Source organism: Emydura macquarii, unplaced genomic scaffold, assembly GCF_026122565.2.
Source record: "Emydura macquarii macquarii isolate MOO-44397 ecotype Brisbane River unplaced genomic scaffold, CSIRO-AGI_Emac_v2 contig_2473, whole genome shotgun sequence".
Taxonomy (NCBI): Eukaryota; Metazoa; Chordata; order Testudines; family Chelidae; genus Emydura; species Emydura macquarii.
This window is the reverse complement of record NW_027132610.1, coordinates 12,768,448-12,794,619: the sequence shown is the minus strand read 5'-3', so window position 1 is coordinate 12,794,619 and position 26,172 is coordinate 12,768,448.

The following is a 26,172-nucleotide window of genomic DNA, read 5'->3' as shown; positions in this document are numbered from 1 at the left end:
AATAAGAATTTTCAGTCCCACTCCTTCTATAATAGAAGTATTGTTCTGCAGATGATTCTGGGACTTTGCACTTCTATCAATCTTAGGTACACTTTTATTAGTATACTCCAGCCTCTGCCCAATCAATGTGTTATTTTTATGCTGTGTGCAGTATTTGTATTGTCCCCTATCTGGGTTGTCTGGACATGCCTCCTTTTCCCCAGTCAGGGTATGTCTTTACTGATGGCGGCAAATTCACCGCCATCAGATCGATCTATTCAGATTGATTGAGTGGTCAGTGAAGACCCACTCAGTTGATCCAGAAGTCGACGCATTAAAACTATCCCCTCAAGTGGAGCAGCGCAGTGAAGATGCCAGGTAGAAGAGGAGTTACAAAGTTGATGGGAGTTACGCAAGCTACTCTGTAGTAATTTGAATTAAAGGAAGAGACTATGCTTAAGCTAATGATTTGGGAACTTGTTATGAATGGTACACTTTACAGTTGTTTATGAATGCCTTGGCATTGTTCCTGAAGAAAACATGAATGCCATGAAACCTAAAGAGCTAACTGGATTTGCCAGCCTGGTCCACACCTGTCCACACCTGTGAGATCCAAGAGGAAATAGAAAGAGAATACAGAAATCTGATAAACAATCAGAGACTAGAGTTCACCTAATTATTCCTGCAGTTCCTCTTTTCTTCTCCGTCTTTTTCTTTCCTTTAATTTTCTTTATTGTTTATCTGGGTTTGTTCTTGAATCAATTGTTGTAATGAACTGAATGAAGGAGACTTTTACTCCCATTAAGTTGTGAAGGATTCCATATTTGTGTTTTCAGTCTCCATTGCTGAATAAAATAAATCAAGGCTTTGATACCAAAATCAACTGTGAATCCAAATTGTTAGCTAGCATGGTGCAGGAAATCAACATGACATATAAGTTGAGCATAGTCTATAGATTTGTGGGCTTGAGAGAACAAATCCTGATTCATTACCAGAAATTGTTTCAAATCTTGCTATTGTTCATTTCAGTGCAGCACCACATTGAACAAAATCAGTAAAAATGATAGGAGTTCACCTTCATCCCCCTCTTCCTTTATGATTTCCTTCATCAAACTCTACTATGTTCACAAGTTCACATTTTATTTTGCCACAGTTGTTCCTTTTCTTCAACTCTTTTGCCTGCTAGAAATATTTTGCTACCTAATTGGAACACTTCCCTCCTTTAGATCTGCAAGAATGTTTGCAATGGAAATTCCACCCAGATCTTATTTTTCAATACACATCCCTTTACTGGTGTTTTTCACATAGGACCAAATATTTAGGTTCCCACTTACATTAGGTACCTACTGTTGGTCCTATGCCTCCCACATCTGCATGTGATATGGACACTGAAGGGGCATTCTGCCTTTGTGGCATGCTCACTCTCTTCTTCTAACCTGGCAATAATTCATCAATGAGGGGTTGGCAGCAGTTTGGTTCAGCATTGTTGAAGTACTGGGGAGCTGGCTGGTCTTCTCAGGATTTTTACTACCATACTACCTTCACATATTAGCATGTGCTGTTCCCTCCCCCCCCCTCCATCATGCTGTAGAATCCCCTTTTAAGGGAGTCTCATGGACAACTGGAGAACACGGGGTTGGACTAGATGACCTCCTGGGGTCCTTTCCAACCCTAATCTTCTATGATTCTATGAAGCATGTCTCTGGCAGGAACTATGCTTTCTGGAAGCTGGGTTGAGCAAGCTGGGCTTGATGGTAGAGAAGATGCATGGGGCATCCATGTGGTTGCTTTGACATTCTATTGATCTTGGAGAATTCTTAGTTAAGGGGATTGAGCCCCCAGCTTCTTCTGTGGTGGGAAGCAATGCCCTTGCCCTCCGAGTTTTCTTCCCTAATGGAAGATTGAATAGGAAGCTCCATGAGTTGAAAACGAGTTCTCTCATTTATGTGGATTATTCTCATACAAGGGAAAATGAAGCCCTCTATTATAAATCTGTCCTTGTTACGGCAAACTCTTGTTCACTTTAATGGGAATTTGCCTGAGTAAGAACTTCAAGATTCAGCTTATAGTTATTGGACAGAAATTAAATCCAAAATCCAATATAAGTTCATCCATTGTGCTTAGTTTTCAAACCACCTGCTCAAAATGTTAAACCAATCTTCCAGGGTTTTTGACTGGTTCTAATTTCCATGACAGTTTCCATTTGAGACCAATTAGACTGCCCTGTTTTAGAAATCTGCACTCTATCCCTCAGCTTTTTTAGAATCCGTGTGGCCTAATGACTGTTTGTCAGATTTTTGTTGTTGTTGTGGCTGAGCCATTGTCTAAATTTTCTGTGAACTCCATATTTTCTTTTTAACATTTTCAGACAGACTTTCTTTAATAGCTTTTTACCCCAAGTTAAGCAAGAATTTTGAAGCTACTCCAGATTAATCCAAGCTTTTTCAGTCCATTTCTTAGACTGGGTGAGGGACTGTTATCATTCACTTGTGATTACGGTTGGGCAAATACAGCAAAAATGAATTAGTAAATATTCTTGAAAATAAAACCACAGAGTCACTTCTTTGGAATTAACAACCGTTCATAATGCTTTACTGGTAAACTCTTAGGTGACTTTTATCCACAAAGCAATAACACCATGAATACTACTACAGTAGAACACTGATTTTATGAACATTGTTCTTATGAATGGCTGATTATTTGAACCATTTTTCTGCTGCTGAAGTTATCTTTCCGCTGCTGAATGCATCTTCAATCCTTCAGCCAACTTCCAAGCTACTGAACAGTTTTAAAAAACAGAGATTTGGTGGCAAAGAAGAGATGCTCTTCTCATATACAAAGAAAAATCAGACACAGTATACATTTGTTACGAGCAATTAAACACAGTGACAAATTAATAACAATCACAACCTCTTTGTGAATAAATTAAAAACAGAAAAAAGGGTTCAGTTCACTGTGTTAATTATTTACAACAAATTATTCAAAAGGTCCAACTTGTGATGTTCTTTGGGATGTCTCTTCTCTTCACATTCCTCTTTCTTTCTTTCTTTCTTTCTTTCTAAGGGCAGTCAAACTTCTCACACTATACATGCTTAATAGAACTGATCCCCTTGTTTGCACTGACTGCAAACCTGGGTGCCTAAAGTTAGGCTCTGAAATCCACAGAGACTTCTAAATAAAAGTGATCTGATTCTAAGAGTTGTTGAGCACCAGCAACTCCCATTAACTTCAATGGGATTTTACAATTGATTTGCAGTGAGACACAAGTGACTACGTTTTCCACCAACTTGTAAATCCAAAGTCATTCTACTGCTGGCTTGCAAAAGATAAAATAAAGAAAACCACACAAACCCATTCTGACACATAAGCCCTCTTACACATACTGGCGGTGATTTCAGTGGACTTATACAGTGTAACTGGCAGGAGAATTTGGCCTGTCATGTTCTAGTTCTCTCTGCTCACTCTGTTGCATAACCTAATGCAAACTTCCAAAAAATAAAAATATTGAGGTACCTTTTAACAATGAATACATGATTCCTCTTTGGGTTGCACAGTATTCTGTGTAAACGATAACCTCTTATAATTTACTTTCCATCAGAAATATTTCCTTTTAGACTCAAAATTGCTTTTTTAAAGATCCCTCCTTCCCCAGTGTATTTCCTGTCTCAGAGCAAGGCTTGCATGTTTCAATTTTAACGCTGGTCAAATCAAAATAGCGAAAAATCTGCTGCCTACTAAAGAAAAGTAGTAAATCCCATAAATCCATTCATACACGTAAACTGAACAAAGTTACTGGCAGTGATCCATGCTACCTCTTGTATGCATCTCTACCATCCTGTCAAGGCAGTTACAGGACTCAGAATAACAAGCCATTAAATCCCAACTAAAGAATGCCAACCTACAGTAGTGAGAGGCTCACACATTGCTAATGCTGCTCTGATCTCCCTTTGGCCATTTTCCATGCCATCCTTTAATTTCTTTTGTGAAACATGAATGTCAGATTTCAATTCCTTTGAACAAGGATCTTGGCTGGATTTTAGTTCTTCCAGGATGACAGCTACCGTCTGCATCTGAGCAGGAACTATACACCATCATCATTTCAATTTCCTTGCCTGAAAATATTCCACATTGCTGATACCAGTTATTATAAGCTTCTGAGTGCTCAGTTTGGACTCTTGGAGTGACCTATTCCCTTGTTGGGAAAAAGTGAGTAGAAACACTCAATATTTCTTGTATGTTAAAATTTTAAGTGATAATTTACATGTTATTAGTATCTTTGCTTTACTGCTAAAAGATCTAACTATATGTTGTGTGAATGAGAATGGTTCCTTCATGCTTTTAGTGCTGAGCTCTCTATTAACCTTTGACACTCCATGACAAACATTTGGATTTGCTATTTACTGTCACTGCTATGTAGTGGGATTTATTGGACAGACTGATATTGAGATCACTGGATGATATCCTAGTGGATTCTGCCAATATCTCTGTTTTAGATGATGTATGGTTTACCAGCAGGTCTTATTCAGCTCCCAATGAGGTCAATAAGAATCCTTTCATTGACTTCAAAGGGAGATGAATTAGGCCAAAACTGAGGCCTGGTTTACACTTACCGTGAAATTCCTAACTTCTGATTACTGCGCCATCCCCACTACGCTGCACCAACTGGAATTGCTGTCCAGTTGATGCAGCATTAATTTCTTTGTGGGGGTAGATTTATGAGGTTGACTTCCTGATTAACTGAGCGGATCTCCACTTCCACTCAATCGATCCTGCTGAATTGATCCGGGGGCGCCGACCATGCCGCCATCAGTGTGCACATACCCTGAGGACCAGTAGTAGACTGGGACAGTATTTCATTCTTGAAGTCAATATTCAGTACTTACTATGAGTATTGTAGTTATATTTGTCTGCTTTCCCTGCAGTTAGCTTTCTGTCAGTAACGGGGACATGGGCAGTATTGGGACTCAGATGTAATGACATCTCTGTAATCCAAATATAATTATGCTAAGAAATGCAATACTGCTATTTAGTATTCTGAGTGAACTAGTACTACTTCTGTTGTCAAAAAAGAAAAGTTTCTTAAAAATTAAGTCTAATTTTTTAAATACATTTATTACTGCATAACACTAAGTTTCTTCTTTGGCAACATTTCAAAACCTGACCACATTATGGGACATTTCTACTGCAGACTAAGTGGTAATAATGAAAATTCTTACGTCAGTGTGTGAGATGAGCCCAGCACATAATAGTTGTTTAATTTTTCTGTATATAGGAAATCAAGTATTTTAAAACATTTTGGTTCATTTGATTAAAATTGAATGTGTTACCCAGGGTTCCTTGACCCAGTAGTTTTTAGTCTCTGTGAGTCGGTATCAGGAAATAAACCAAAAAACACTATTGCTGATTGGCTGGCATAGACAAGTCAAAACCATGTGTTCTTAACTTATAGCTTTACTTTATTAGTCTCCAGCAATTCCCATCGGAATGCTTTTACTGGAAGTCTCCACTTATTTGTCTTAAGCACATACAAATATAACATGTATTAGAGTACCCACATTGATAGTTACCCCACAAGTCTGAGGCAGTCTTCGGGTGAATCAATCACAGATTTCCGGATGGCCAGTCCTTCTGTCTGCATCTGGAGATCTTTTCAATGTGTCCACGAAGTGATCTGCCTGATTCAGACTCGCTACCTCTCAATTATACCCCAAAAGTTACAGACACATGTCAATCATAAGAATGTTACATAGCTGATCAATCAAATCAAGCACTGAGCAAAAGCAGGAGTTCCAGGGACATGTCACTAAAACAAAATATTATTAAGCAAGCAGTCTTAAGATGCTAGTCTGATAGCTAAATTTCCGCATACCGACAATTCTAAAATATATCCAGACTTCCTGTTTTTGACAGATATTCATCCCAGAATATTCAGAGAGACAGAATGCATAGAGTTAGGCTCACTTCACATGTTCACTTTCTCTCCCCCCTCTCCGCCCCCAGTTTGCCTAGTTATGCTAAATTCCTGAAAATGGCTAAAAGCAGCAAGCAAAATAATTGGTAGTCCATCCCAATAGTTGGCAGTGACTTGGACACCTGGCTGGTTGCTAAAATGCCCCTGTTCAAACGGAGGTAGAAACAGAAGTTCTTAATGTTTCAGGATAACAGATCCTTTCAGTCTGTTTTTATATTAGAAATATAATAGAGTTTGATTGCTGGTTATTGTTAGCACACTGCCCAGATTCCCCATAATAGTCATTCCTATATAGTTAGAAAACATGATGCCATTTTTCTATCTTAGCTTGTGTCACTACCATGCTTTGCACATCTATCCACTGGGATAACATGCTCCTTTGCATTGTATAAACCACCATGGGACTTTTTTATTTGCTCTAGCTGATAGGGAATCTTTGGGGTTTATTTCACCAAAGGGTAAATTTTGGCTTGTACTTCATTGTAATGCTGTGAGGACATGGTAGTTCTCTTTCCATCCCAGCATGGCCATACAGGACTCACAGTCCTGGCAACAATGTCCCCTGAATGTCCTTAGGGAGGCTGGCTTGAACACATATGCTGTGTACTTAAATGCCAGCATTACTCAGGGGATACTTTGCTATATATTTCATTCACTTCAAATGCAGACTGTGCCATTGCCCAGCTATTGTAATGCTTGGATGAGATTAGTTACTGTATGAAGAGCACCTGTATGGAGCTCAGTATGGAAAGACAGAAGTGATGCTACTGGATAGACATTTGAAGAACTTTTCAGTACCATCCTATTGCTTTTATAATGGGCAGCTGCTCCATCATCACAAAAACAGCCTTGAGGTGCTGTGCTCCTAGATATCTGTTATATTAGACACCCACATGGCAACATCAGCAAGAAAAGCCTTCTCCTACCTGTGGCTGGCCAGAAGATGGAGTGTCATCCGTCTATGCAGACCTGGCTCTGGTTCTCCATTTATTAGTGATCTTCAGACCTGATTGCAGCATACTATGCACAGTCCAGAGATGCTAAAGGAAATCCAGGTGGTATGAAGTGCAGTAGCTTCCCTGCTGACAAACACAGGTCAATAGGAGCACTTCAGCAGTACTGGCTGCTCCTTAGTCTTGATCTTCAAGGCTTTCAATGGGTTAAGGTCAAGCTGTCTCAAATACTGCCTCTCCTTCCATCACCAGGACCTCCTGAGGAACAAAGGAGAGCAAGAATACAAGCCCAGTAAGAAATATATCCTAAAGAAAATCTACCTACCCCTGGATATAGCCAGAGAAGAAGAAACTGAGGCCCTTGTGTTCTATATTCCATAATGATGCGGATTGTATAAAAACCTTATAGATGGAAAAATGGATAAAAAGCTCCCAATGTCATTAACAATGACACATTTGCAGCATGCTTTTTAATACAGCAGAGGTTTATTATGAGGGGAAAACTCTTTTAGTAGTAATTTGTATTGTATCATGTAGGTCACAGCAGAGTTTGGCCTCACTTGTATAAACATTCTACATAGATAGTGAAAAGTTTAATACAAAGTGGGAAAAAAAAACCCTCTACAAATGTGCAAACACAGTCATAGGGAAACAGTTGAAAGACACTTTTCCATATTAGCTATTCTGGGAAAAACAGTGATTGATGTTTTGTGTAATTAGAATACATATCTTATACTAAATAATAAGTATGCAGTCACCAGCCAATTAATTACTCAAACTTCTTTATAAAGAATGCCAGGGGCACAATTAGCTATTACATATTCACACTTCATTCAAATTACATATTTTTAGACGACAATAAAAAAGCAATACATTTATTTATTTTGATTTAAAATATTTTATAACCACACCCTGTCAGGCTATAGGCCCTTTAACTTATAATTAAAACTGCAGTTAGTGTGCATAATAGAAACATCACAACAGTGTAACATTTCTGCCTTCAGTTATACCAATGGGACTTGGAATGCCATTGGTTCCAAATGCTTCCACCAATGGCTGCCAGGGATCCAAAGGGATTCCATGGATGTAAGTAAGGGCACAATTTGTTCCTGAAAAATTAAAGCTATACCAGAAACACAGTTTATCTTCTTCTTTCAAGAGCTTTCAGGGAAAGCAACTTCCTCAGAGAGCTTCACAGGGACATCTTGACAGATGGGATTCTGGTAGCAGTGTAGGACTTCCTTTAAGAAAGGCAGAAAGCACAGGCCTTAAAGGCCTCTTTGCTACAGATACAGGCCTAAAAATATTTTTATCCTCAACTAGGTGGGAGGGATATCAGTGGATGGGGAAACTGAAAGGGATAGCTATTGCAGAATGGGTTGTTCTGCAATAAATATTGTGGCATAGCTCCGCATGTGGAAACAATTCTGGAGTAAAATGATTTTATCCCAGAATAATGACTCTGTTTTAGAAATGCACTTATTATTTTGGAACAAAGGGACTTTTGTTCTGAAATAGAGCATCCACACAGGGAGCTAATTCTGCTATAGCTATTCCAGTCAATTCCCCATGTAGACAAGCTTTGAGAAAGACAAATGAGAGGGTGATACAGTTGGGAAGGACTGCAGTTTCTTCCTTGTTCATTCCATCCAAAGTGTTCAGAACGTAAGAATATGTGGTGCCTGAGAACACACCATGGGAATTTGCACTCATTCAGCACTTCACAGTCTTAGATGGAAACTTCATAAATGAGCTCACAAACCAGAGATCTGAGCAATGTCTTATATATAAAGGGATCAAAGTATGTAGGGTTACAAAAAGTGGCGAAGTATCAGTTTCCTTTTGTTGCTGACGATGCCAATTGCTACTTCGAACTGTGGGGATTCTATGTTTATGAAACACTAAGTATTGATAGACTAATGGCGTTATGAATGGTCCACATCTAGGCAAAAACAATCCAGGAGGATTTTAGACTTTTAAAACTCATTTTAACAAATGTAATTGGAGTTGTAATTTGACAGCCAAAATGTTTCCAGCAATCAGATACCCTGCAGTCTTCAGATATTACAAGACACAATCTATCTTGATGTTAACTGACAAGGAGGATAGTCTGTGAGAAGTAGCCTGGGTATTCAATGAAACTATGGTTACTTAGTGGTGTCACCTTTTGAGACTACTTCTTGCTTTAATTAGCTGTGACCATATGGAGCTCACAGATGGCAAACAAACAAACAAACCCCAGTTACATCTTGTTCAAATAAGTGGGGGTAAGAACAGTAAATAAATTGCTGGCAAAAATCAACATCAGTGATGCATGTGGTACATATCAGTGGGAACTCAAAATGTCAGCCACACAGATCATGGCACTCTTGTCCCTTAGGTAGTTTTCAGTTTTAAAATTTCAATCGATTGGACTTAGACGTGAGAAAGGAGCTGACACTAATAGCATGGGGTAGGAAGGAACTGAAAAAATGAGGAGGAAGTTCACTCTCTGCCATCCAATCCTTGCCATTCCTAATGAGAGGCTTCTTTTCTCCTCCATTCCCTAGAAGATTACCTGTGGTATTTTCTCTTTCTTCACCCCTTCGTTCCCCCACTCACTATGAAAGTGTTTGCTCAGGATGCCCCATTTTATCTGATTGGTCAAAGAGTGCTTTTATGATTGATGTACTCTATTGCCTGTGCCCAAGCCCCGGGACAGAGTGAAGCACTGATTGGTATGCTCCATTTGGAAACACAATGGTGCAAAAGTTTACACAGCCATAGTGACTAGGACATGAGGATGAGGCAGCCAAAATAGCATTCCCACTAGTTAGAACTTGGGTGGGCCCCTTTCACAGCAGTACCACGTTAGTTACTGAATGTTGATGATTAAAAGTATAGTCTCAGTGGAAGAGTTTAGCAGCAATAGTGTAACGAATTTGGAGGTGCTTGATGGTGAATATGAATCTACACTCCAATATGTGTTTATGTATAGGATTCTTCAGGTAGTGTGTTGGAACATCAGGGGGAGAAGACAGTTTCAGCATATTCCCCCACAGAGGCAAGACCTGTGATTACAAGCCAGTAAGGCTGAAGAGGCCTACCTGCCAAACAAGGGAGCAGCCATCACTGGGACATACTCTTAGAAGGTTGGGCTGGCAAACTGGGGAAACCAAAACAGACTCAGTGTATGTTTTCACTAGATTGTTAAGCTGGGCTCTTATTGGAGTTTTAGCCCCAACCATCCTACTATCCATACACAAAAACTTCTCACCCAGGTTTGGAGGTGCTTTAAATCTGGGCTAGCTTACCTGGTGGGAGGCAGAGGTTGGAAGCTGGGTGCTGCTTTCATTCAGGCAGGAACCCACCCACTTTGAGAATGCAGGCCAAAAAAAAAAAAAAAATCACTCAAGTACTGATAGTCCTCTAATGCCCATCTTACAATTCCTCCCAAAGGATAGACAAGTTCTCCCACTATTAATACAATTAACGGGGAAAGAAACTCAGAGCATCTCAGAACCATGGGCTATGCCTCCAAACGTACATGAGTAACTGAAGAAACAGTGAGGACACTAACGTGGATATGCAGCAGAGAGACTTAAAACTGAGCTAGACTGACCTGGATGCTAAACACCCTGCAAATGAAGACTTCACACCTAGGCCCTGTAAGAAAAGCCATTGAGATATAGGATACTGAGCTCAGATTCACAAGGAGGAGGTGGGGGAGGCTTGGAGAATCCTTGATCAGGGTGAGTGGAGGAAATAATGTAGGGAACATGCTCTCTAGAAGGCAATGGAGATCTGTCTGGGTCCTACAAGCTCCTGGGCTTGCTAAAAGAACATCTGTTGGGTTTGTTCTGTTCCTGTAACTCAAGAGGAAAACCTATCTATCTTAGCTGCTAGTGAAGTGTAAGATAAGATGGCTGTTTTGAAATAGTTTTCTCTGATGCTCTGTTTCATTTATTAAACAAACCTACTTATTTTAAGAAGAAATCTCCTTGTTTATCACTATAACACTGGTCACAAGCTCCTGAAGGGCTCCCAGTGTCCAGTCAAACCTGTGTGGTATAAGCAGTTGTCATAGAGTGGGTGTTGTACCCAGATCTGAGTCTGAGAAGGAATTTTTGCAATTCTCCCACTCTTAAATAGGTAAGGGAGTGCACCCAGAGACATCACAAAAAATACAGATCTGAGCAGCCCTGTTACCATAACAACTAGAAAAAACAATAAAAAAAGAAATATGAAAAAGAAATAATGGATTACAAAAAGAATTTTCAGCACCAATTGATAGGAATGTTGGGTGGGCAAAACCATGATGCCTAAGTATTGCAGGTTGTGGAATTGCATATGTGAAGAAATATACTATATTTAGCCAACTGATTATAAGCACTTTGTACTATAATTATCAGACAAATGAAAGATTTCAGTGTCCAACCAGTGGTTAAATAGTTAAAAGGTCTTAGCGAGATAGAGCAAGACTCTGAGATACCAAGGTTTCATCTCATATTCACTCATTTATTCGCTTTGGTTTCTTGGCATTCTTTAACATATTCAGTGTTCAAGTTACTGTTTCATTCAAGTGCATGGGCATTCACAATGCTGGGTTACATTAACCTTATGCCATTTGAAACTCACACAAAAAACTAGATATGGTTAGAATTAAGACAGATCATCTGGAGGCAGGATATGTCCAAAGAGATACAGCATTTAGCAGCTAGGTCTAGAAAGAGGAGTGTGTGCTGGAACAGACCCGTTGTTAATTGGTAGATTATGTTTATACCTGTGGCTGTATGCAGTGTTTTGCATAACCTATTCTCCCCCCTGAGAAATATGAGACAATGTAGCTGATATCTGAATTAAGGAGAGACAATACAGAACTATTGAAAACTGGGAGCTCTATCCCTCACTCTTACTCAAATAACTTCCTTCTATAGATACTTCATATTCCATACACTGCATGTCCTTTTCTACAGATAGGGGTCAGCACTGGTACAACTACACCAATTGCTTATTACCAGTTTCTGTATAGGGACTATTCCCGCCTGTGTACAAATGTAATATTTTCAGGAGTACCTAAGGGCCAGATTTTTAAAGGTAGGTAGGTCCCTAAAGATCCAGATAAGCACCTGGTGGGATTTACAGAAGAACCTAAATGCCTAGTTCCCTTGGAATCTGAATCTTTCAGTGCCTATATACTTTAAAAAATGAACACAGGACTTAGACTTCTATCCTAAGTCACTTTCATACTTTTGAAAATGTTACCCAAAGCCTTATTTAGAATGCACTAGACTGGGAAATCCCACTTGACTGACATTTCCTAGGGAACTAAATTAAGCCCAATGATACATTTAAAATGCCACAATACTTCTTACTTGAGAAAGTTATTCTTATTAGTTTGGATTCCTGGAAATGGTACTCATCTATGACCTTCATGATACTAAGAAGCTGTTGGTGCTTTCTCTCTTCTAAATAAAATCTACAACAAAAGTGGTTTAAAGTCCCTTTCCAGGCCTTTTTGAATGTCCCTAAAAATTAACACTCTTCAGGCTAGCAGAATCACCAGACTTTTTAGAAACTTGGTTCCATTATACTTCTGTAGTTCAATTGCATTTCATCAGAATTTGTGAAATATCACTCTGGGTCTTTCATTGGTAGCAGGCCAGTTTATTTATTTCAATTTATAATCCTAAAAAAATAAGTGCCAATCTAGTTTATTCTAGGTGTGTTTATGGTAGCTGCAATTTACAACTTCATAATAGCCACTAAAATAAATTGCTCCTTGTCAAGGGTTCCACTAACTGCTGCTAGTGCCTCCTCCTGGTCACTCTGGAGATTAGCTCTTTCCAAGTACTGCACTGTCCTCTGGCAGCCTCTCCACCCATTTTCTTCTCTCACCCTGCAAACCCTCTCGCTCCAGGAGCTACAGCTTAATATTCATGACTTGGCCCTCTGGCCACATCACTATAGTCTTCCTCTTCCAGAGTATCAAAGTCTTCCAAGTCTCAGGCACTCCGCTCTCTGTCATCTGCTCCACACCACTTCTCTAGTGGCTGGTAAAGGAACCTGGGCCTTATCTCCTCTGCTCTAGGTTCAAGTTCAGGGGCCCCCTCATCAGCAGTCAAGGTCTGCCTAACCCAATCCCTTGCTGCCTTTCCCCTGAGTCTTTTCTACCTTTTTGGCTCTCCCCCTTCCCTGGGTTTGCCTTCCCAAACTCCCTCCTCCCAGGGAATAACTGTAGGCTTCCTATCTCTAGCCCCAAACACACCTCCCTGCTCCTAGGGGTGACTGTAGACTATTCACCTACAACCCCATTCTGTTCCCACCTCCTTGGCTTCCTACAGGCCCCTCTTGTTCCTATCCAGCTGAGCCTCATTTAATTAATTGCTGCTTTCTGGAACCTCCTCCAGATGCAGCCTGGGGAGTTGATTGGTTCACCTAGCCACCTTAACCCCTTCAAGCCTTGTGTGGGATGGACACCCCATCACACTCCTATGCTAAAATCTTCACAAATAAATCCCACTCCTCAGCTCTACTACAAGATGTCCAAACCCCCATCTCCAAAACTCCTCCAACCTGTCCCCCTTCCCAAAAAATGAGCTTATAGGTTTGCTATGGGAAAAATAAATCAATCTGAGAACAATTTCACATACGAAAAGGCATCCTTTGTGCTGGCCTAATCCAACTCACTTTGAAGTTTCAGTCCCTGGAAAAATCATGGAGCAGGTCCTCAAGGAATCCATTTTGAGGCACTTGGATGAGAGGAAGGTGATCAGGAACAGTCAGCATGGATTCACCAAGGGCAAGTCATGCCTGACCAACCTGATTGCCTTCTATGATGAGATGACTGGCTCTGTGGATGTGGGGAAAACGGTGGACGTGATATATCTTGACTTTAGCAAAAGTTTTTGATATGGTCTCTCACAGTATTCTTATCAGCAAATTATAGAAATATGGGTTGGATGAATGAAGTATAAGATAGACAGAAAGCTGGCTAGATCATCGGGCTCAATGGGTAGTGATAAACGGCTCAATGTCCAGTCGGCAGCCGGTACCAAGCAGAGTGCCCCGGGGGTCGGTGCTGGGGCTGGTTTTGTTCAACATCTTCATTAATTATCTGAAGGACGGAGAGGATTGCATCCTCAGCAAGTTTGCAGATGACATTAAGTTGGGGGGAGTGGTAGATATGCTGGAGGATAGGGATAGGATACAGAGTGACCTAGACAAATTGGAGGATTGGGCCAAAATATATCTGATGAGGTTCAACAACGACAAGTGCATTGTCCTGCACTTAGGATGGAAGAATCCCATGCACTTTTACAGAATGGGGACTGACTGGCTAGGCAGAAGCTCTGCAGAAAAGGACCTGGGGGTTATAGTGGACAAGAAGCTGGATATGAGTCAATAGTGTGCCTTTATTGCCAAGAAGGCTGATGGAATATTGGGTTGCATTAGTAGGAACATTGCCAGCAGATCAAGGGAAGTGATTATTCCCCTCTATTCGGCATTGGTGAGGCCACATTTGGAGTATTGTGTCCAGTTTTGGGCCCCTCACTACAGGAAGGATGTGAACAAATAGGAGAGAGCCCAGTGGAGGGCAATGAAAATGATTAGGGTGCTGGAGCACATGACTTATAAGGAGAGGCTGAGGCAACTGGACTTGTTGAGTCTGCAGAAGAGAAGAGTGAGGGGTGATTTGATAGTGGCCTTCAACTACCAGAAGGGGGATTCCAGGGAGGCTGGAACAAGGCTGTTCTCAGTGGTGGCAGATGACAGAACAAGAAGCTATGGTCTCAAGTTGCAGTGGGGGAGGTCTAGGTTAGATATTAGGAAAAACCTTTTCACTAGAAGGGTGGTGAAGCACTGGAATGGGTTACCTAAGGAGGTGGTGGAATCTCCATTGTTAGAGGTTTTTAAGACCTAGCTTGACAAATCCCTGGCTGGGATTATTTAGTTGGGGTTGGTCCTGCTTTGAGCAGGGGGTTGGATTCGATGATCTCCTGAGGTCCCTTCCAACCCTAATATTCTATGATTCTATGAAATGGATCAATAGGCTCTCATTGATTTCAGTGGGAGTTGGACTGAGTCCTTTTTTCAGGGATTTATCTTAATCAGAACAAGAAGTCACCCACTGGGGCTTCTTGAAGGAACAGATATTACTCTATGTAACTAAAATACCTTCTGTTAGTTTACTCTGAGACTTCTTCTCTTTCCTCAATTAAGCACAACACAATGAAAAATCAATCAATCAAAATCAGACCAAGAGTTCACCAAACTCTGAGTTTTAATGAGACTTATTGTGCATGTCTGCAATATGTTTGCTAACAAGTTATAGCAGCAGCTTTGAACAGTCCTTAGGAAAGTCTTTTCATTTTGGGACAGGCCTTAGAAAAATTTACTCCCAATCTTTTATCATCAGTATGGCCATGCACATTGCCAAAGTAGGATGCAAGAAAGTCAGATAATAAAGATAACAAGATGGAGTTTAGGCTCTATTAGAAAATATTTAAGTCGCCATCATGTGTAATGCCTAGTTAGAGGCTAAGGATTCCTACAACAAGCAGTAGTAATTGAGGAGGAACGTTAAAAATAATTAACAGAGTCCTGAAGTGAATCTATTACTATAAACAAGAGGGAAGTACTAAGAGTTCATTCCAAGTTTCTGAGTGAAAATTAACAGTAATTTGGATTAGAGAACCCTTTCAAGCCTGTGATATGATCTTTAGTGGATAGATTTTATAACAGACCTGAGGGGAAAATAGAAATAGCTGGTTTTGGGGAAGTTAACTTTAGTTTTCTCTAACTTTGTGAAGACTTTCCACTGTTTTCATAAACTGTCAGAAGGATATTCATTGACTCAAATGTAATTTGAAGGGAAGTGAGATTTTGTTTTTAAAGCACTGTGTTTTATATTCCATTTCCCTAACTCCGGAAACAAAATACAGATACAATATTCCTTAAGCAAAATATCACTAGCTCTCTCCAAGCTGGGTATGTTTTTATTACCTAAGATTCTGATTACAGGAACAATACTGTGGGAGCGTAGCTCTCCTCCTTCATTAGTGAAATCCTCTGGAAATCCTTCTATTTCACAACAAAATGCTCAACCATGCTTAAATGCTACTAGGTCAAATTAATTTGGTTTAGGTGAAATGAGTGGGGGTGGGGTACATGGGAAGGTACTGGGACCCCTGTGAGGTTTGCCTTTCATTTGAGAACCTTGGTAGCCTTACCTTGAGATCCAGGGAAGTTGGCTTTGATGGGAGGCTCATGTAAATTCAGTTCTACTTGTAGCAGTGTCTCCAGAACAAAAATCTTCTCCACCAAATTAATGTGATTTGCAGCAGTGATTAATGTGATTTGCAGCAGTTTATTTATTTATAGCAGTTAATTTGCTATATCAATGAGTCACCCACTTCAGAAATCAGCCAAGAGAGGCTAGGAAAGGTTACCAGGGACATTTTGAATTAATCACAAACTAGGGACTTTCCCCCAAGGGAAGGAGGATTCAAGGAATAAGGAAAGGTAGGAGAAATAGGAAAAGTCAGCCAGGGAAGGACTTAGGGGAATTAAAGTCTCTGGCAGAGCTCACATCTTACTGCAAGCTTTAGATCCTGCTGCTGGCACAAGAGAGCCGAGGCCCTACATACTGCCTATGAGGACTTCAGTGGGAGCTCTAGAGATCAAAGGAGAATTCTCTCTTCTCAGGACAGAAGCATCCAAGCCTGCCTTCCTGAAAACGACTTGAGGTCCCACAGCTCTCAGCACCTGTTCCCACCATCTCCAAGCTGGTTGACAGTGGTGCTCTTAAGATTGAAGTGCTTTTAGCCATGAAATACTCAGTGTTCTTCACCAACCCTTCAGATGTATTGGGAGTTATTCTTTAGGTTTATTCAATAGGGAGTATGGATTGTGGATTTTATTATTAATCTATTTACAATAGAGTGTTTTTTCCATCCCTTTTTTGTTGTTGCAATTTTCTATTATTTTCAGTTTCTTGTTAGTTTATATAAAACCATTCAAGGCATGGGGGTGCTCTTTCTGTGTTTTCCTGCTCGTTTGTGTGTGTTTTGTTGATTCCTTAGATCGTAAGATTGCTCTCCTTTATGTGAGTGGGGCAGGACTAAAAATGTCAAGGTAATTTGGGGTGCCAGGACTGTTCTCTCAGGTGGAAATACCACACGTTCACTCTGGTACCAGACTTATCCTACTGGACAGCCCCCACAAGAGAGATGCATATTTCCTGCTTAAAGCCCAAGGATTGTTGCTCAGATAATCAGAACCCTTTCTCAGAGGCAAGTGGCAGAGCTCCTGTGAGGATGATGTCACAGTAAGTGTGTTAATGGTGGGGGGAAGGCAAATTAATAAGGTAGCAGGATGAATTTTAAAAGCACTCCTGTTCTTGTTGTTTTTCTCTCAGTGGATCAAAACGTTGGTGCTGAGATTTTTTTAAAAAACAAATCTGTTCAGCTCCTGACCTTCAGTGCTGTTGAACAATTTACACTTGGCATAAGCATCCCTCTCACTTGCTGAGAGATGAATAAAAAATGTGTCTAGTAAGTTAGGGGAAAAAAGGAGTGTATTTTTTGAAGGAGACGTGTACTTTTTGACACTCACTGCTGACCTTGAAGCATATCATACAGGACAAGAGTAGCTGCAGGGAAGCTCATAGCTAGTCCAGTCTCAGCCACTGTCAGCAAGAGTCATGTTGGAATGCCTTCCAAGGCACTATTTTGACTTAAAATAGATTCATGTTTTAGAATTTTTGCTTTTTACATTTTAGACTATGTTAGTTGATTTTACAAAGTGCAGTAATTTGATCAAAGTATTTTCTGCCCCTTCTTTTCCATCCTATTCCATGCCATCCCATCCCCCAGCTGTCCTCTTTGCCCCTCCTGCTCCCTTCTCTGGTTTATTGCAATACCAACATACCTTTTAAAAAAGCTTATGTCTCATTCAGCAAAGCTGTACTATTTTCCATTAATAGAATGTTTAAAGCCACTATCAGTCATGACAGAATGGTAGGGGAAGAGGTTATCTTATAGTCCTTTTGTGTGGCTTGAGATAATAAATTCAAAACCTGTAGATAGCAGCTCCCATATGGGATTACATATATCATGAAAAGGCTTGGCAATGCTAAATGAATAATCAAACAGGTCAAAATGTGGGATGTGAAGGAAAATATCTGATGAAACTTCAGCCTGCCACATTTCTTTTCACTAGAAATAACAAGTTTCCCTGAATTAATTCAGAAACCTTTCATTCTAAATGCAGCATGGCACAATATACAGGTTTCCAACCACCTTTGCCTTAACTCAGAATGTTTTCCATGTAAGCTTTGCAAATCACAATAAAAAACCCTATTGTCTGAAATGCATGCATGCATTTTTAATATATAATTCAATTTGTTTTGGAATCACCTGCATGTATGGTTGCTTAAATTTACAGTATTAAATATCCATATCTTTCCTGACACCCCAGTTTCTTCCCAATGTTTATAATGTCCTCATTTGTCCTGTTCATCATATAGACCCTGATTCTGCAAGCAGTCACTCAAATACTTCAATTTACACATGAGTGTGAGGTTAAAATATATATATATATTTGGAGGGGAGGGGGCAAATTGAAACCTCAGATTTGTGGGTTTCTTGTTGTACCTGTATGTACCTCTGTGTTCTGTCTATAAAATAGTAACTAATGTAGATGCTCTCTACACCAACATTCCATACAAAGATGGACTACAAGCCATCAGGAACATTTTCCCTGATGAAGATATGGCACACTTTGTAGCTGGACTTTGTCCTGACCCACAACTACTTCAGATTTGGAGGCAATCTATATCTTCAAGTCAGTGGCACAGCTATGGGCACTTTCATGGCCCCACAGTATGCCAACATTTTTATGACTGACCTAGAACAACACTTCCTTAAAACTCGTCCCCAAGCACCTCTCCTTTACCTACGCTACATTGATGACATTTTCATCATCTGGACCCACGGGAAAGAGTCCCTCGAAGAATTCCACCAGGATTTCAATAATTTCCACCCCACCATCAACCTCAGCCTGGACCAGTCCACACAAGAAATCCACTTCCTGGACACAACAATACAAATAAAGGATGATCACATTAATACCACCCTATACCGAAAACCAACTGACCGCAATACATATCTTCATGCCTCCAGCTTCCACCCTGGACACATTACACGATCCATTGTCTACAGCCAAGCCCTAAGATACAACCGGATTTGCTTCGATCCTTCAGACAGAGACAAACACCTACAGGATCTCCATAAAACATTCTTAAAACTACAATACCCACGTGGAGAGGTGAAGAAACAAATTGACAGAGCCAGATGGGTACCCAGAAGTCACCTACTACAGGACAAATCCAACAAAGAAAACAACAGAACATCATTAGCCATCACCTACAGTCCCCAGCTAAAATCTCTCCAACACATCATTAAGGATCTACAACCTATCCTAGATCCCTCACTCACTTAAGCTGTGGGAGGCAGACCTACCCTTGCTTACAGACAGCCCCCCAACCTGAAGCAAATACTCACCAGCAACTGTATACCATACAAGAAGAACACTAACCCAGGAACCTATCCCTGCAACAAACCGCATTGCCAGCTCTGCCCACACATCGACTCTAGTGACACCATCACAAGTCCTAACCACATTAGCCACATCATAAGGAACTCATTCACCTGCACATCTACTAATGTAATACATGCCATCATGTGCCAGCAATGCCCCTCTGCCATGTACATTGGCCAAACTGGACTGTCACTACGCAAAAGAATAAATGGACACAAATCAGACATAAAAATGGTAACATCCATAAACCAGTCGGAGAGCATTTCAATCTTCAGGACACCCTGTAGCTGACTTGAAAGTTGCTGTACTTCTCCAAAAAAACTTCAAAAACAGACTTCAGAGAGAAACTGCAGAGCAGGAACTCATCTGCAAACTTGACACAATAAAACTGGGTCTAAATAGGGACTTGCAATGGTTATCTCATTACAAGAAGTAGTTGTCAATGTTCATACATTCTCACTTCCTAATCAATCGTTGTGAATAGGTCTCAACTACTCTAACTGAATGGACTTTGCTTATACCTACCTTCACCATCGTTGTTCCTTACACTTGGATGTATATATATATATATACATATATATATATCCTATCTGATTTCTATTCCTTACATCTGATGAAGTTGGTTACAGCCCACAAAAGCTTATGCCTGTAGAAATTAAATTTGTTAGTCTTTAAAGTGCTACAGGACTCTTGTTGTTTTAACTAAAAAAATGTAGAAGATATTGTAAAAAACCTACAACTTTATTTCTTCTTTTAATATGCTGTCATTTTGGGATGGCACAGAGCCAGTGTGCCCTGCCCTGCTGCGCAGGAAAATTGGATTCTATCCTTAAACCTGTACTATCTAAGTTGGCAGTGCTGCTGAGTCAGTTCCTGAGTGTGGGAACATCTTGCATCATTCAGCAACCACCCATTCATTCCACATATTGCCATTCTCTCTCACAGAGCTGAACAGAGAGCAGTAATAAAATGATCTGAAGCAAGTCTCATCCACTCTTTCTTGGTTAAAGGAACAGAATCAGAAAACTAGTGATGGGATAGTAGGATCCCAGGTACTGAGAAATTCATTTCTCCTGGAGAATGTGGATCCAAGACTGGAGGAGGCTTTAACCTTACTGTGGAAGTGGCATTACAAGAAGAGTGGGATGCAGGAGAGATCTCTAATGGGCAATACAAAGGGCTAGCAGGCAGAAAAATGTCTATAAAACTCTTTCCATGATTAAAAAGTATTATAAAAAGTGAGACTGCTGAAGAGAATATTAAAATCCAGTCCAATAACTGAGCTTTAGACAATTAAATATTTTAGTCTAGACAAATAAATATTACAATAAATAAACCTTTACAAAATGAATATTCTTTATCACTGCAGTAAAGCATTGAAAATTGATTTTTTGTTATATCTCTAAGCACTTGTCTACCCACAAAGTAAGCTAGATTGAACCGACTGTGATTTTCCCTGTTATCTAAACAAAATGGACACCAAATTGAATCCTGAAATGGCAACTTTAAGGGCTCCTCCATCAACTTGAAGTGACGTACATAGATTGCCCCTGCTGCATTCTGTGTGAATATTAATATTGACAAAAACTTGAGCTGCAGAATTGCAAGCTAAGGCTGATTCCATATACTTTCAAAGGAAATTGAACCAATCATATTATATCAGCTAAATTCTGATACTTGAGATGCATTTTAAATGTAAATAAATAGATTTGAATTTGCTGCATGCACAGTTTATTTGCAGGGCGTAAATGTAATTCCTTCTTCATGATATGCAGCCCAGTATGAATGAGTTAACTAAAACAAGCTATTCTAGAAAGTCCTTTTATACTGTGTTATTGATGGACATAATCTTCTGGTGTTTTTAGTCAAAAAGGAATTTCTTTTGTAGTTAAATAAAAGCCTGATTTATTAAGGTTTTGCAGTGAGTTTATGGTAGGCAATTAGTTCGGTTGCTAAGCAGCGCTAATAACAGTTTTGAAGTACAATTTGCTTAAATGTATTAAAATGGCTTTGCTCTAGGCTTGGAACAGTTTGAATTACATTCAGGGAGTTTCAGGCATTGCTATTTTAATGAATTTGAACTTTGCAAACTATCTGGATAATTTAGTATAACCTTGAATGAACCTAATTCTTTTTGTCTTTAAAGAACTGTGAAACTTAAAGATGATAGAAAAAGTTATGGTGATGTTCGATACCTCCTCATGCCTTGACTCCTAACCATTGCTCATGGGTATTTTCTCTGGTCCCTCAAGAATGCCAACATCACTCTATTCTCAAAATCCTTCCTATATAGGCTCGGTTTACTTCATCAGCTACTGTTTCTACCTTGGCTATCTCTCTTTTTAAACATTTTTTAAGAAAAAGTATTTTCATATATACAAACTCCTTTCCCTGTCACCCCTCATCGTCCTTCACCCCTGTGGTACACCTGATATTTGCAGCATGACATCCTTCTCAATTACTTGGCAAAGTTTGTTGGAGTATCAGGCATTGCTTTGTTTCACTCTTACTTACCCATCAAACCATTTCCTTTTTTGTGTCTAATAACAGTCATTCCTCTACCTCTATATGTAGTGATCGTCACTAAAATTCAGTCACTCTATCCTGTTCTATCTATTTCAGCCCTCTTGGTCACCTTTTCTTTTCTTTTGTTTGTTTTATTGAGTTTTTTTAAGTGTAACAATAGATGTGTTGGTGTATAATATATAGAAAACAATTTCATGACAGGATTACAAATGGATATATATAATGAGAAATGACTTTGCTGAACTTCTTTCTCAGGTTTACAAAAATAAGACTATTAAAATATTTAGTGTCCAAGTCTACCACCCTTACTCAGGTTGAACAGTGATTTTCTCTAGAAGGAATCCAATTAATTTCAATTTTAATGCTGATAGAGTATAGGTAGCAGAAGCTGGTCCTTCATTTAAAATATTGTTCATTACATTCCTTCATAAAGTCTATTATATAAAAATAGAGTAGAATCTCAGAGTTACAAACAATAGAGTTACGAACTGACTGGCCAACCATACACCTCATTTGGAACTGGAAGTATGGAATCAAGCAGCAGCAGAGACCCAAAAAAAAGCAAGCAAAAAGAAAAAAAACAAAACAAATACAATACAGTACTGTGTTAAATGTAAACTACTAAAACTGTACTACTAAACTGTAGTAAACTAAATGTAAACTAAGTTTTAGTTTTAGTTTTAGTAGTAAACTAAATGTAAACTACTAAACTGTACTACTAAAAATGTAAAAACTACTAAAAAAAAAGTTTTGACAAGGTAAGGAAACTGTTTCTGAGCTTGTTTCATTTAAATTAAGATGGCTAAAAGCAGCTTTTTTCTTCTGCATAGTAAAATTTTGAAGCTGTATTTAGTCAATGTTCAGTTGTAAACTTTTGAAAGAACAACCATAATGTTTTGTTCAGACTTACGAACATTTCAGAGTTATGAACAACCTCCATTCCTGAGCTGTTCATAACTCTGAGGTTCTATTGAGGATCTCTGAGGTTCTAGTGTAAGTAATATATGTGTGCATGGGGGAGAAGAAAGCAGCAAGCAATGAGCAATTTGTAATTAACCTATACATTTAGTAAGAGGTCATAACAGAATCATAGAATTTTAGGAGTGGAAGGCACCTCAAGAGGTCTTCTAGTCCAGTCCTTTGCACTCAAGGAAGGACTATGTAATAATTAGACCAGTCCTGACAGGTGTCTATCCAGCCTACTCTTAAAAACCTCCAGTGACGGAGATTCCACAATCTCCCTAGGCAATTTATTCCAGTGTTTAACTATCTGATAGGAAGTTTTTCCTAATGTCCAACCTAAGCCACTCTGGCTGCAATTAAGCACATTGCCTCTTGTCCTATCTCAGAGGTTAAGGAGAAAATTTTTTCTCCCTCCTCCTTGTAACAACCTGTTACCATGTCACCCTTCAGTCTTCTCTTCTCCAGACTAAAGAAACCCACATTTTTTCAACCTTCCCTCACAGGTCATGTTTTCCAGACTTTTAATAATTTTTGTTGCTCTTCTCTGGGCTTTCTCCAATGTATCCACATCTTTCCTGAAATGTGGCACCCAGAACTGAACACAATACTTCAGTTGAAGCCTAATCAGCACAGAGTAGAGCAGAAGAATTACTTCTTATGTCTTGCTTACAACACTCCTGCTATCTCCCAGCATGATGTTTGCTTTTTCTTAAACAGTGTTACTCTGTTGACTCATATTTAGTATGTGATCCATTTAGTGTGTGACCACCAGAGCTCTTTCCTCTGTACTCCTTTGTAGGCAGTCATTTCCTATTTTGTATGTGTGCAACTGATTGTGCCTTCCTAAGTGGAATATTTTGCATTTGTCTTTACTAAATTTCATCCTATTTACTTCAGACCATTTCTCCAGTTTGTCCAGATCATTTTGAATTTCAGTCTTCTCCTCCAAAGAACTTGCAACCCCTCCCAGGTTGGTATTGTCCGCAAATGTTATAAGTGTACTCTCTATGCCATTACCTAAATCATTGATGAAGATATTGAACAGAACTGGACCCAGAACTGTTCTCTGCAGGACCCCACTTGATATGCCCTTTCAGCTTGACTGTGAGCAACTGATAACTACTCTCTGGGAATGGTTTTCCAACCAGTTATGCACCCACTTTGTGTAGTAGCTCCATCTAGTTTGTATCATACGTTACTGAAATTGAATATCGGGCCATATCTTCATCTGATGTAAATCACCATAGCTGCATCATCAATGGAACTATGCTGATTTGCATCAGGTGAGCATCTGGTCATTGTTCTAAGAACTGCTTAGAGTAAAATGTCTAACACCCAATAGCTAATTTTAAAGAAAAATACCTTACAATTTAGGATTTGATCCAAAGCCCACTGAAGTCAATGAAAATACTCCCCCTTCTTCTGCAATGCATGGATTTGCCAATTGCCTTCACCTCCATAAAAGAGGGCCAAACAAGGAAAACTAAAATTATGAATCAGTAGAAAATGATGTTATAATGATAAAAGATAATTAAGTTAAACTTTGCTCTGGCAGCCTCAATATCATTATATTAGGCTTGTGCTAGATAATTAAGCTAGAGGATCTGTCTCTCAAAATATGCATGCTTATAAAAAAAGTAATTAGGCTCAAAATATAGTAATTTCTACTCTAACAAGAATAGAAAACCTACATAGAAAAAACCTGCCTGGTTTCTACCCTCTCAATGTGAAGCAAAGAGTTGTTGGGATTACCCATAAAAGTAAGCCTTGAAAAGAAAAGTCCATAGGTATTAGTCTATTTCCAAACTGAATCTTGAAGTAAGGATTCTGAGGCATTTTCTGAGACCTCTGACTTCTTTTGTTGTATTTAAGTCTCGGCTTTCTCTGGATTTTGAAAAACAAATGTCTGATTACCAAAGGTCAAACAAAATGTCTCTGGGAATAACAACGAATTTAAGTCCCACATCTGTTGTTTTTTTCTAGCGAAGCTTTGATGGCTGTTCACGAGATATGAAGAGTAATCTGAAGAGATCCCAATTTTAGAATTAACAAGCATCAAAGGAGGAGTCCTGCTTGCACTAGATAGAATCTTATTTCTTATGAGCTGCAAGAATAGTCCTAGGATTCTTATGAGCTGACAGCTTTCTGCTCAGAAGTCTCATGACAGAGGTAAAAGCAACCAGTCCTCATGTTTCTTGCCAATTCAAAAGATATTAAAGTCGATGCACAAGAAAAACTACCTTTACTGTCAAATGCATCCATTTTATAGTACAATGATTTGTTTTCCATATGTTCAATATTCCATTATATCCAATGCAGTGGGTGATCAGCTATCAGGTCTTTAGCTTCTTGTAAACGGGGGAAGAGACTCCACTCCACATTTTTACCTAGGGCTGTGACAGAAATCTACAGTTGTTCTTCTCTTTTATAAAGTAAATCCATACCCAGCATTATAACTTGCTTTAAATAAAGTAGTTCTGTAGTCCAGTCTGAAGTGATTACAATAGCTCTAGCTGAAGACTTCACTATTGGCTGCAGGCCATTGGAGTTAAAAAAGCCTCTGTAGGTTGAGATGTGTTTGGGGGCCTTTTCTGCCCCTTAGGCAAAATCCTGGTTCCACTGAAGTCAATGTAAAACTTCTGGTGACTTCACTGGGGCTCAAATTTCTCCACTGCTCTCTTAATCTCTTTACAACAAAAAAGGCTCGCCTCAACATACCAGGTAAAGTGAAAGCAGAAAAACTGAACAAAAAGAGCCAGCGTGGAGCAGCTTGGGAATACATCTCCTTTCTGTGCACACGTGTTCCTGCACCCGCTGTTTTAAATTCAGCCTAGGCTAGGGGAGATCTTCGTTTATATACCAGTCAATTTCAGCTCTTTCATCACTTTCTACCTCCATCCAACTCACCAGTTTCTGCCCCTGCCATATTTTTAAACTACCTTTATCACAGCATAACCAAACTGTCGTCCCACTGCTTGGCTCTGGATAGATTCTAGGCCTGTTCCTTCAACCTGTATTAAGAGGGATCTGCATTGTCATACCCCGTGGCATTTAAGGATTCCCTAACTGCATCTTACATTGACAGATGATTGTACTTTTGTTGTGGCAGGCTCTATGCCTGCCACTACTTGTCCTTTTTGCTGGCAGTTATTCACTGCAGCCTAATTTGGACATTCTTATTTTTTAAGATTAATTATT